Source organism: Mesocricetus auratus, unplaced genomic scaffold (genome assembly GCF_017639785.1).
Source record: "Mesocricetus auratus isolate SY011 unplaced genomic scaffold, BCM_Maur_2.0 Super-Scaffold_100007, whole genome shotgun sequence".
In the NCBI taxonomy this organism is placed as follows: domain Eukaryota; kingdom Metazoa; phylum Chordata; class Mammalia; order Rodentia; family Cricetidae; genus Mesocricetus; species Mesocricetus auratus.
The window spans coordinates 27393015-27404961 of NW_024429191.1; the positions used below are offsets into that span (position 1 = coordinate 27393015).

Below are 11947 nucleotides of genomic sequence, written 5' to 3' on the forward strand. Positions count from 1 at the left end.
GTTGATCTTCCAGCATAGCAAGGTTTGCTTTACCTACATGGTGACCTACAACTGCCTATAACTCTAGCTCCAGGGGAATCTAATGCCCTCTTCTGGTCTCCACAGGCACTGCACATATGTGGTACACTTGGGCACACACACAGATACATGGATAAATATATTTTTAAATAGTTTATGCTTATTGGCTAGGGAATGTAATACTTTAATACCTTCAAATCACTACTTCAAAGTATATCTGAGAACATTACAATGGTTCCTGTGTAAGTTAACTGAAAAATTAAGTTAAAAATTACTTGATTGTTGATCTCTTCTACTGCTAGATAGTAACTCAGATATTAGCAAGATTGAAGGTCACGGAGGGTTGACATTTCTTCATGGTCTATAGCTTGTAAAACCAGGGACTCAAATGGCAGAACTTTGATTACCTGTAAAAGAATGAGGTTTCTGGACCTGTGTCCAGACATGGCATTCTGAACTGTCCCACAAATCATAAGATTCCTATCTAGTCAGAAAATTTCTGGCAAAGAAACAAGATACACTTTCCCCCTTAGCTTCAGCATTAATCCAAATGGTCCTGTCAATCACATAGGCAGGAATAAACCTGTAGGAAGCTGTCTTTTACAGAAACTTTAAGAAGTAGCATACAGCCAGCCTAAAAATGCAGGTTGTTACAATGACCTCAAGACCATGGTCTATTCATAGAGATTGAGGTTGCTCCACTTTGCTCTGTAACAAGTGGTCTTCTACACTATGCACCACATGTCTCTTCTGGATTCTTGTGATAGAGATACCTTTTGGGAATCCCAGTGACATCCTGAGAATAAAACAAGCCACAATTTTGAGGGTGCCCTTGGACTAAGTCAAGGTTGACTTTTCAATAGGTTCATAGCATATCTTGTTCATCATGAACCTTCAGCTACTCCCATTCTTTGAGAAATCACATCAAGTCCTCCTCCCCAGCCTGTCCCTTAGGACAAAGAACAAACAGGCATAGGCTATGACTCAGACCTACTGTGAAAAGCAAGCCTATGTTTCCCTGCCAATCATGGCCAGAACCAAAGAAAAACTGAACTTAGGTTCCACCAACTACGTGCCTCCTGTCCTGGCATGTAGAAGTAAGTAATATGGTATGGAACTCCATGCCACATTTTGACAGCCTGTAAGAATAAAAGGCTCTCTGTTCTGAGGATTTGAAGGCTCTTTCCTTAAGGACCTCAGTTATGCTAACCATGGTGTTCATCTCTCCTAAGGACCTTCCACTTCTAGGGAATCAGAAGGGAAGGCTCTCTCTCTCCCTCCCTCCCTCCTCTCCTTTTCTCCTCTCTCTCTCTCTCTCTGTCCTGCTCCCTTTCTCCAGGTCCTATCATGCTGCCTGTGGTATGAGGCTTTTTCTTGTCTTAAGGATTTTCCAGTTCAAGGCTGATTAATTATGCCCTACCCCCTTGATTATGAAAACCATCTCTCCTAATAAGTCTTTCTTTGGGAAAATCTCTTTTAGCTTCTTTCTGCTAAGTGGCATATAATTTCTAACAGCATCCAAACACAGCAGTCTCTTCCTACATACATATCTGATGATAATCTCACAAGCCCCAGCAATGAGTCAATGCTGGTAAGAACAGAACAAAGTGCCTGAATACAATAATTCAAAAAGACACACAGAACACTACTGTGTATGCATCAAGGCAAGGAGAAAAAAATGCCCCCAAAGCTTTACCTTCTTTATTCTGAGATTCTAAATCTGATGCTGTTTTATTAATAGGCTACTATAAAAACCCAAATGGGCCTCTAGCAAGTACATTCCTAAATTAGAGGCTTACACATCACTGGAACCGGCTCCATCAGCATGGCATTAGGTTCAGTAGAGGATGTTAAAAAGCCTTAAAATAATTTGATGTAAGACTTAATAGTAGATGCCCCACTATAAGAGATTAAAAAAATGTCATCTAAATGGAAATGAAGGCATGCATCTGCCTCGCCTCGTGGGAGGGGCAGAAGAACCCTGAGCTCCACCCGATGGAGGATGCAGCCGTGTGTAAGGTGGGGGCTCCCACAGCCTGCGATTTTAATTCAACAAGTATCAAATGAGTTTCTACTTGGTATGCAGTGCTTTCCTGGCACAGACCCTGTGCTCCAAGACATAAAGCCCCAGTCATCTCGCACATTGTATGCTCAGAGCCAGTATTTTTTGTTTGAGTTGTTCTTCTACTGGATGAGTACAATTAAGGGAAGATCCAGATTTTGTGGAGCTTGTAGTTCTCACAATTTGAGGGGATGTTCCTTAGGAACAGGAATGTCAAACTATTAACAGAAAACAGCAGACATCCTCTAAAGGGGCTCTCATGTGGCAAGAGGCCTGAGTTAAATCCTTCTCCTCTAAGGACAGTACAACAGGGCTACTTCATAACTATGATTTTGCTACTGTTATGAAGTAGCAATGAAATAATTTTATGGTTGGAGGTCATCACAACATGAGGAACTGTATTAAAGTGTCAAAGGGTAGCAACATTAGGAAAGTTGAGAACCACTTCTTTATAGTAAATTCAAGATCACCCTAGGCTACATGAGGCCTCATCTCAAAACAAAACAAAAATCCAACTGAATAATTGTCAAGTGTTAAAATAATTAAATCACATATTATGTAGGATAGAACTTGCCCACATTTTCAAATTGTAGCTTCCTTATTCTTAAATATTTATTTTTCTAATCAAATTGTGTGTGTGTGTGTGTGTGTGTGGTTTGTGTAAATGGATGCAGATGCCTATGGAGGCCAGAAGTGGGCACCAGATGCCCTGGATGTGGAGTTACAGGTGGTTGTGAACTGCCTGGGGTGAGTCTAGGGCTGAAACAGTGTCTTCTGCAAGAGCATCAAGTGCTCTTAACTTCGGAATCATCCCTGCAGGTCCTTCCTTATTCTTTTTAGACTGTTTCTTAGGGTTCAAATAACTTGCATTTCCCAAATACAGTGTCAGTATTCTAGACACTGTCTTTACATTTTACCCACCAAAATGCTATGTTGCAAGACAATTACCTTGGTCTCCTTCAATGACAGCATTTCAAGAATGAAGATGGGCTTATTTGTCTTCACAGGAACTCATGTCCAGTGAAAGATAAGAAATGTGTCATTTCAAGACCCATTTTCTTAGATGTCTAGAGACAGATTAAATTTCTGCTCAGCTGCTGCACAACTGTGCAGTTGCTGCCCTGTTACACTTTTTAGGCTCACAAATTGTCCAGGGAAAGTGTTAGTCATAGTCCAAGTTAGAGGGTGGGTAAAATCCAGTTCCAAATTAAAAGATGAACAGGACAAAAGGGAAAACTCCATTTGTATTTCAAAGCAGGGAGACTAACAGGAAGTCCCACCAAGGAAAACTTTCAGGGATTGTTTAAGATGAACTTTCTCTGAAGGGCCTCAATTGCCTACCCCAACAGGACAGCATGACCATCTAACTACGTCCATTATATACCAGTAATTGCCATCTATAACTTACGATGCAAACATGTTAAAGGCAGGCTTATAGTTTAATGCCTGGCAGTAAAACATGCGAGATTAGAGAATACTCATAAAAGAACATAAAATTTGCTCACATTTACTAAGCATTTAAAACACACATTCCTGTGGACTAGAAATTTAACCTAATTAAATTGTCATTAGACCTGGTGGCATTTTCATTAAGTACTTAACCAAGTAGTTACTATGCATCACCCCTATGTGCAGAGAAGACCCACACTATCTCTGCCTGCCTAAAGAATGCACTCTAGCCAGGAGATACACTTAATGCCCAGCTAAGAGTGGAGGGCCCATCCGATTTCCATGGCACTTTCCTCATGTATGGCACTGCAGATTTCATGCTGTGGAAACACTCCTACAATGTCAGAAAATTGGGGGGATCACCAGAAAAATCCCACCAGGGATCATGACCGCATATAGTATTACAAAGAACCAAGAGTTCCATAAACTGTGTGCGTGAGATGAGTCCTGTTTCTTAGATGAAGACGCTGAATTTTAGAAAACTGAAGTAATGTCCTTAAACCCACACGTGCCCAGTGGAGGTTCTGCTGCCTGCTCTCCTCCCTCCCATGACCCAGCACCACATAGGACTTGAAATGGCTTCTGATACTTTATCCTCCCCAGGCAAATCTGGATCAAGCACAGTACAAATTGTACAAGACAGAGCAAACACATACGAATGCCTGCTGGAAGAATATTCATGAGAAAGGAGGGCTTGAGAGCCAATCCCTGGGGCTTGCATCCTGAGTGCAACCCATTCCAGCTCACATACCTGCCAATCCTCTGTCATCCCCATTTGCCAGCAATGGGTGGTTCCCACACAAACAAAAGCAAGCATTACTGTCAGGATGACTGGAGCCCTCTGCGGGAGACAGTGTTTCTTCAAGTGTGAGGAGTGGGCTAGGAGAGGGGGATTGTAAAACTTGGCAGGGCATATCTAACTATTTCTAACCAGTGACTAGGAAATGCCCCTGGAGGGCATCTCTGCAGAAGGCACTGGTTCCTTTTGATTAACAAGATGTAATGTTCCCAGGTTGGGAGTAAGTAAGAAAAGGATCATTGAGCACCTTGATTTGACTGGCATGTTCTATTTGAAACAAGAACTCAGGGTGTCTTGACAATTGCTGTTTGGGGCACCCCATATACACCATCATGTGTCAGCTCCAATGTCTGCAATGTGTTCTTTTTTGTCTTGTTTCCTGTACACTGAGAAAACCCTGAAATTCTGTACAGGAAGCACTTGCTGGTGTCTGCTGAATGGATGATAAGCAGGCAACAGTGTTAGTTTCTAACCTATGAAGGTGGACAAGCTTCCCCTGCTTCCCCAGGCTTTGACTTTCTGGGGTTAGTCACTTTTAAAATACCTTCTAAAGGCAACTTTAAAAGACGAAAACACATGCATATAGCTGTAGACATTTCTCCACCACTGGTTGGTCCCGTTTCTTTGGGTCTGAGGCAAAGTGGTGAGAAAATGTTCTTAATGATGGAAGATTTGATTGTTCATGAAATTTCAAAAGATCAGTAGAGATGGCTTAGAAGCTAAGAATCCTTACTGTACTTATGGAGGACCCCAATTTGATTCCCAGCGTCTATATCAGATGGCTCACTACTGCCTGTAATTAATTACACTGCCAGGGAATTAGACACCTTTTTTGGGACTATGAGGGTACTGCACACCCATACACACTATTTCCCACTCTACTACTACCACACAGAACACACACAATAATTAAAAGTAAAAAGAATCTTTGGACTGGAGAGACGACTCAGCAGTTAAGAGCACTGGCTGCTCTTCTAAAGGACCCAGGTTCAACTCCCAGTACCCATGTGGAGTTCCACAACCACCTGTAACTTCAGTTTTAGGGGATAATATGTCCTCTCTGGATTCCATAGGCACCAGGCATGCACACTGTGCACAGACATACAGATAGATAAAATACTCATGCACTTAGTATAAAACAATATAAAATTTTAAAATAGTTATAAAACAATATAACTGGTACAATTTAATGAACACATGCTCATGTGCACATGCACATTTACACACACAAACACACATGCATGTGCCCACACACATGTGCATACACAGGTATGCAGTGATAAGCTTCTTGAAGGCAACTATTGTTACTTGTTCATGTTTTTCATTCCCTAGTAATGCCCTAACCAATCCATCATTTCATAGGCCCTAATTCTGAAAAGGACTCTGTGGACACATAATTACTGAATCAGTAGGGTTCCAAGAACTTAAGGAAGAATGTGACTAAACACCATTTCCAGAAAGTAGTATGTTGCGTCAGAACTACATCATATGCCTTCATCTGAGTAGAGTTGAAAGGTCAGAACTATAGAGTCTGATGTGGACTGGGGTGTTTAGAGAAGACTCCATGAAGGAGAAGCATTTCTAAGTGAATAAAAAGATGTGTAGCTACTGAGAAAATAGAGTATAATCAGTAAAGTAAAGAAACGTTCCAAGAAAATTATTGTAGAAAATGAACAATTATTTTAAAATCTCTGCTCACAGAGTCAAAGCCCTGGATAACAAATCTGGAATAGAAAGTAGATATTGGGCAGAAAAGATCCATCACCTGTCCTTGTTAGTTCAATGATCATTGTTTGGTCCTCCTCTCTGTTTTTCCTGTTACTGCTCCCTTGCTGGCTTCTAAATACTGTTTTTGAGAGAAGATGATTGAGTTGGCAGCCAAATGTGCCTGTAGAACCTTGGACTTTGTTGTCCAAACACTAATCTGCTTCCTTGTCCTAGAGGGTCCAGTAAAGACTAAGGATAAAAAGCTGGCCTGCCTTGGTGACATGTTAGCCCTACTTGCCACACACACAGTCTCAATAGACATGGTCTGAAAGAATGTAGGATGGATGCTTGGTGAGAAGCCCGTTGTGTGTGTGTGTGTGTGTGTGTGTGTGTGTGTGTGTGTGTGTGTGTGTGTATTTGTGGCCCTGTGTGTATCAATTGTCTTTCAATCCAATTTGCTATAAATTCTTTTTTTAATTTATTTATTTTTCAGTTTAAATTTAGATTAGAAACAAGCTTGCTTCACAAGTCAGTTCCAGGTCCCTCTCCCTTTCCCTCCCCTCCTCCTGTGCCCTCCCCCCAACCCCCCATTATCCCCTCATTTCCCCAGGGAGGGTGAGGCCCTCCATTGGGGTGTCCATAGTCTGTCATTTCATCTAGGGCAGGGCCTAGACCCTCCCCTAAGAGTTCAGGGTGAGAATGCATCTCACATTGTTGGATGGGAGTCCAAAGTCCGTGTGTATACTCGAGATGAGTATTAATCTACTGCCCAAGGCTCAATAGATTACCTAGGCCTCCTCACTGACACCCACATTCAGGGGGTCTTGATCAGTCCGATGCTCGATTCCCGGGCTGATGCCTGGGATTCAAGAGTTAACCTTTGTCAGGTCAGCTGTTTCTGGGGGTTAAACCAGCCCAGTCTTAATGCCTTTGGTTATCAGTCCTCCCTCTCTGTTACTGGCTTTCTTGAGTTCAGCTCAGTACTTAACCATGGGAGTCTGCCTCTTCTTCCATCAGCCACTGAATGAAGTTTCTGTTTCCCAGACTCTCTGGCCATGGGATTGTAAGCTGGCACTCCCCAGATCTATGTCTAAACTCCATATATGAGAGAGTACATACCATGTTTATCTTTTTGTGACTGGGTTACCTCACTCAGGATGGTTTCTTCTAGTGTCATCCATTTGCCTGCGAATCTCAGGATTCCATTGTTTTTTTCTGCTGAATAGTACTCCATTGTGTAAATGTACCACATTTTCTCTATCCACTCTTCGGGTGAGGGACATCTAGGTTGCTTCCAAGTTCTGACTATTACAAATAATGCTGCTATGAACATAGTGGAACAGACATCCTTGTTGTATGAATGGACATCTTTTGAATATATGCCTAAGAGTGGAGTTGCTGGGTCTTGTGGTAGGTTTATTCCCATTTTTCTGAGGAATCTCCATACTGATTTCCAAAGTGGCTGAACCAGTTGGCACTCCCACCAGGAATGGAGGAGTGTTCCCCTTTCACCACATCCTCTCCAGCATAAATTGTCATTGGTGTTTTTGATTTTAGCCATTCTGAGAGGAGTGAGATGGTATCTCAGAGTTGTTTTGATTTGCATTTCCTGGATGGCTAAGGATGTTGAGCACTTTCTCAAGTGCCACTCAGCCATTTTAGATTTCTCTATTGAAAATTCTCTATTTAGTTCTGCAGCCCACTTTTTAATTGGATCCTTTGGTGTTTTGGAGACTTGCTTCTTGTGTTCTGTTGAACAGGGTTGTTTAATTCTACTCTTATTCACTCTTAAACATATGCTCTATTTAATAAATCATTCTGTTCTTATTTTATTTAGCTTTAAAATAAATTCAGTTGATTTAATAAATATAATGTTGAAATTTTCAATGAATACTTCTGAATGGGTGCACATTCCACCCTGTTTTAATACTTCCATCATGGTTAGCAATAACAATAAAATCAGTAACATCATGAGGTACAGGACACATTGAAATGAAAATGCATTGTCTTTATTAACAGTATTACCTATCACATGTGTCCTTCAAACATGCAAGTTTTCTATATGAGTACTAACAGGTGGGACTTTGGGGAGATTGAGGTCTCTACCTTCTACAAGAAGTTTCACATGGAGTGTGCTCCTTCCTTGCTTTCTCTTCTTTCCATTATGTAAGGACACAGTGTATAAGCTGCCATCTTGAGGGGAGACATCAAGCCCTCTCCAAACACAAAAATTGCTGGCCCATTGACCTCGGATTTCTCAGCCTCCAAAGCTTTGAGAAATTAATTTCTGTCATTTGTAGGCTACCCACTTTATAACAGTATGGCATAGCAATGGGAACAGACTCTTAACTTTAGCTAAACTGCTAAATTTAGTTCACTGCTAAGGAAATAGTTTAATATTAGTAAATGACATAAGCACTTCTTTTTATATGAATTTTGAATATTGGCTAATGTAGTAAACAGAAAGCACAATAGGATTGTCAGCTATCATTTCTTCATTCCTTTCTTTCTCTGATTCTTCTTTCCTTTCATGTTTCAACCTATAATCAGCATATTCTATGTGAGAGTACAGAAAGAATATATAGCATTTTAAAATGTGGGACCTCCTCCAAAGAGAAAAGGGAATAACAGTCATCATTGCCTTTGATGCTCAGATACCATAATCTAAGAAAACTGGAATCAGTGTCAGGTCCCTTTGTGAAACAAGAGGCATGTCTGCTGGATACAGTGCATTACATTCACTTGGGTGGGCAGGTCCTCAGGGGACCATGCAGCCTTACAGAACTCATCACTAAAGCTTTTTCTCACCTCAAGTTTGTAAAACTGAAATATCTTCAAGTGTTTCTAGAAGGCAGCTATCCAACTTGGTTTTAAATACCTAAAATAGATGAGGCACCAAAAATAGAGTTTAAAATATAATTTGGTATGAGAAAGGATTATTTTTAGGAAAAGGCTTTTCTGGTGTTCCTAAAACTGTACTGCTTTTCATGAAATAGCTTAAAATCCAAGGAGATGGCACCTACTGAGAAAGATGAAGAATTAAATCCCACAGCTTCACAGCAGGTAAAAGAAATCACTATGGATTGTGGATTAAGCAAATACTCTTCATTGACTGAGCTCTGCCTGGCACTTGATTTAGTAAATACAATTTTATTGAAACACAGCCACAGCACTGCTTTTACTTGTCTTTTGCTGTTTGGGGCTTCAATGGCATAGCTGAAAAGTGGCAAAGAGTAAACATCCATCAATTCTAAAATATCATCTGGCTTTGAAAACAATGAAAAGTTTCCCATCTCCTATTCTGAGATATCAGGCAACCCAGTGAGCCACTCTCCATTACATGTGACCTCTTGCAATCTCCTCTTCTAAAGATTGCCCTCCCTTGATACCATCAATAAGTTGGAGAGTATCCTTGACACATTTCACACAGGTTGCTCTAAGGATAAAATCATTGTATAATTTGGGCTCATGAGACGCTTTAATGTACAGATACAGAATAATAAAAGTGAGGATCTACTAAGTGTCTGGGCACACATAATCTAGTCACTCAAGCATCAAAGGCAGATAGCTTGTGGTTTTGAGGCCAATGTGGAATACAAAGGGAATTCCAGTCCCTGGCATTTACCCCCCCCCAAATGTATTTTCAGTTTAGATTCTGGGTTTGGTACCTGTGGAGTGAGCTCACCTGCAGCAGTACAGGCTCAAATTCACATTTCTAGTGTCTATAAGGCTCCTTGCTGTGATGTCTCACACACTCCTTTCCCTTACAACACTTTTTCAGACCATTTTCATATTCTCTTATCTGTAACCACTTAATTCAGATTTGTTCTCAATGCTCTCTAAAACCTATAATAATTATTACCATAGCCAATTTCTTCTTCTCAATATATTATATTTGGACCACAGAGTAGTTCTTCAATAAATATTTGTTGGCTATATCTATTGCTAAGCAATCACTACATCTTTCTTGCAGTTCACCAGGCTTAGTGTTGAGCTCCGAGATTACCCATGACTTTGCACTTACCAGGAATTCAGCGACTGACTGACTGCTCTCCAATAAATTTTTTTCAGTCAAAACAAAAGGCACAGGAACTGTTTAGACAGCATAGACTAAGCCACCACCAGACAGCGAGTCTTTCCACGGCAGCAGGCAGTCACTTTTTCTCTATTACCACAGCTTGTTTGTTTTGACTTTAGGAGCGAGTACCTTGTAGACACTGGCATTAGTGTAAAAGTTCTAGTGGTAAACATCACACTTCCTTTGATTTTTACAGAAAAGGTTTGCAAAATCAAATCCCCTAAAAGGGCAATAGGAGAATTGAGACAGAGGGAAGCAGCAAGCAAAATCCAGAACGGTCTATCCTGTGCTCATGAGATTATGAATCCAGGCACACTAGGGCTACCAGATACTCAGTGAAGGAAAACTTCTGTGAGAAAATGAATTTGTAAGACGTTACAGAGCATGCTTCCTCTTGCAGACAAGGTGTGTCATGATCTCTAACATGTCAAGAGAGTGATACTGTTATAAAGATATAACGCATGGACTCTCAGAGAGGAATTTCTGCCTTTTCCTGAGAAGAAACAGAAGGTTCTCCTACTCTTGTTATTAGGCAGGGCCCTCCAGCTATCTCCTATCTCTAGCAATAGATAAATATGAATGAATGTGGCATATGCCACTTCCAAATGGAGGCCTGCACATGTGAGGGCATGTAACTCTCACATTTGGTGTGAATGGAAGACGAGGAATTGAGCATCATACTGTTTCCACAGCCACCTCATAGAAGCAGTGTGGTTTCCTAAATCCAGGTGGAAACTTTCCCACCTGCTGCCAAGGGCCTTTGCATAAGCAATAAATAAAACTCTTACTTGCTAAACTAAGGAGATGAATCCTGGATTCTTTTGACTCCAAATCACTTTATTCTTATACAAATAATATCACACAGAAAATACATGGAAACATGTTGGCTTTATGGACGCTGTAACGATACGCGACACACAATTACGGAAAGTGAAGCTAAGTATTTTATGTTGAAAATTACTCACAAGATACCAAACCCCGAGAAGCCCAGCAGATCTCCGCTAGCGACTGGACCGGAAGCCGAACTCCAGGAAAAGAGAGCGAGACTTCCTGTGCACTGTCTTTTATGCCTTCCCCCGTAACGCCCCTAGCCATGCCCAAAAGTGGGCTTGGCTAGTGACGTAGTTCCGCCTACGTACGTATACGTCTTTACTTCCAGCCGTATACGTCTTTAGTCCTGCCTAAAGTGGGTGTGGTTAGCGGTGTGGTAAACCGCCCTTTTATTACCTCATCTGTATGTGCCTCTAGTAAGTCACATGTTTCATGGCGGCATAGACTTCCTCCTACAATTCCCCTTTTAGTCTAAAAAAGGACAACTAACTTGTGTCCATGAACAAAATGTATCAAACATCTATTCTATCTAAACCTAAACTTATCTTAAAGAAACACCCAAATATGAACACCTCCTTCCAATCCCAACTCTAAAATAATGGAAAACTAACACTAACAGGTGTAAACTTATAATATCAATAGTAGGGAGAGGGGGCGTGGAATTCTCAAAACTACTTCCTGCTGAGATGGGACGATGATAATCTCATGGGGACCTGTGAAAAGAAAATGTTAGTATAACAAAATCTGAGTAGATCAGACAGTCTCAGTATGGCAGGAGATGCTTGATTGAAGTTCCTGACTGGGGTTCTAGTGTTGATTGAAGCTCTTATCTTGAAGCTCTGGTCAGATTGTAGAAGATGTGCTATTTCCGTTCCTTGGTCTGGAGTTGTGTCGAGTGATGTAGTTTCAAGCCAGTTTCAGGATAGTGCTTGTCAGGTGGAGTCAATGATGTGGGGCAGTTCAGATGCCTCCAGTTTGTTTGATGGTCCTCAGGGTAGCTATT

The 11947-nt window shown here is 41.1% G+C and overlaps 1 protein-coding gene across 2 annotated transcripts in view; it reads right to left on the reverse strand.

Moving 5' to 3' along the window:
• Positions 1 to 11123, reverse strand: part of Sgcd (sarcoglycan delta) — a 601123-nt gene extending 590000 nt beyond the window's left edge. The window contains exon 1 of one of the 2 annotated variants that reach the window (XM_040747904.1): positions 10060 to 11123. The gene's annotated coding sequence lies outside the window, so the exon portion shown is untranslated. Of the gene's footprint in view, positions 1 to 8141 lie in introns of both variants that reach the window. The other variant, XM_040747903.1, reaches the window with a different exon arrangement.
• Positions 11124 to 11947: the final 824 nt, after the last annotated feature.